Below are 1,605 nucleotides of genomic sequence, written 5' to 3'. Positions count from 1 at the left end.
AAGTATGCCTCTGCTTTGCCTGTGTGCTTTCTTTTGGGGCTCCCCTTCTGGGTCCCTGTCTTGGTGGCCCCACCTGGTGTTTTTAGAAAGTGGGCAGGGCCAGGTGGACCTTTTGCCTACCAGAGCTTCAGATTGGCTGTTGGAGATCTGATTAACTGTGCATGCTTTTAGAAAGTTGCTTTGGCAGCGGCTGCCACCACCACCACACAAGGATCTTTACCGTATGACTGGAGATAAGTTGTGTGTATGCCAGAAAAGATTTTAAACTAATATGTTCATTTTAAAAGGAATCTTATTAGACAGAGCTTCTGTCTGAAATGTTGAAAAGTCACTATTCGAGTGATGCATGACTTCACTCACTGAGATTTTGTGGCAGTCATTTTGTGATTGTGCCCACCATCCAGTGTCAGAATTTCAAAGACGCTGCAAGCTAAAAAAGGTTAGGAACTGCCTTACTATCTTCCCTAGGTGGCCATTGGCATTGACAACAAGCTGGATGTTCCTCCTATGCTTGACTGCCTCCTTATGAGCTTGGTGGAGGGGAGCCTGGAGGGCTGTTAATTTGGACCTTGACCCTTCATAGCTAATAGGATGGCTTACTAAAGGCTGGATAATTGTCTGGCTCTAAGGCCGCAGTCACACGGACCTCTTACCGCGCTGGTTTTCCCGCAGTTCTTTTTTCCGCGACATTTTATATCGCTTGGAGGTGGTCACACGGTCCCTCTGTCTTCCGCGTCACTCACGCGAAATACTGTTCACACAGCGCGCCGTCCCCGTGGCGGCGCGTTTTTAAAAAAACAAAAAACAAAAACCCTGTGCATGCGGTTGGGCGTACATACAAACTAAAATAAAACCTAGCGCCTGTTTGCACATGCACATAACTAAAACCGGAAACACAAAAAAAGGGGGGAAGGTATCGCGGTCACGGCGGATTGCTGCCCAGATACCAAAACCGCGGATACAAAGCGCGAGTTATCGGAAAACACCTGTTCCAACGGGTGTCAAAAAACGTGGATAAAAAGAGCGGAAACCGCGGGACTCAGCCCGCCTCGGTGCAGGAGGCGAATTTGCCTATATGAACAGGAAACGTTAATGCGCGAGGGATCAGCAGCGAAGCCCGCACTAAATGTCCGTGTGACCTGACTCTAACAGGTGGTCTCAGAACAGGTCCTCCGCCTGAATCAAAGCAGTCAGGTACTAGAGGATTCTTGGCTGAGTTTGGAGTTTCTGTAGCATGCTGGTCTTTGTCAGAGGAGGAGTCTGTTCCCAGACCCTGCTCAGAGAGGAGTCCATTCCAAGTCCTGACTGATTTAAAGGGGGGGGGGATTGGGAACAGAAGGGTTAAAATGGCATGAAATAAATTGTTTCTGTGCAAAACACAGAAGTACAACCATCATGAACGACACATCAGTCCAGCCATGACAATGTGTTTTCAAATCCTGATTGACACAATTAAATCTGTTGTTAAATTTTAATTCAACAAATTATTTAACATTTATGCTTAGTCTTTAAGGTGCCATAGAACCCACTTTTGTTTAGAAATGACAGTAATTTTAACAGCAAGTAAGACTTAATCCATCCACAGAGTTATGATCCCTTTCAGTG

Source organism: Gekko japonicus, unplaced genomic scaffold, assembly GCF_001447785.1.
Source record: "Gekko japonicus isolate JY-2015 unplaced genomic scaffold, Gekko_japonicus_V1.1 scaffold1603, whole genome shotgun sequence".
NCBI classification, from domain to species: Eukaryota; Metazoa; Chordata; class Lepidosauria; order Squamata; family Gekkonidae; genus Gekko; species Gekko japonicus.
The sequence above is the reverse complement of the archived record's forward strand: the minus strand, read 5'-3'. Positions refer to the sequence as shown.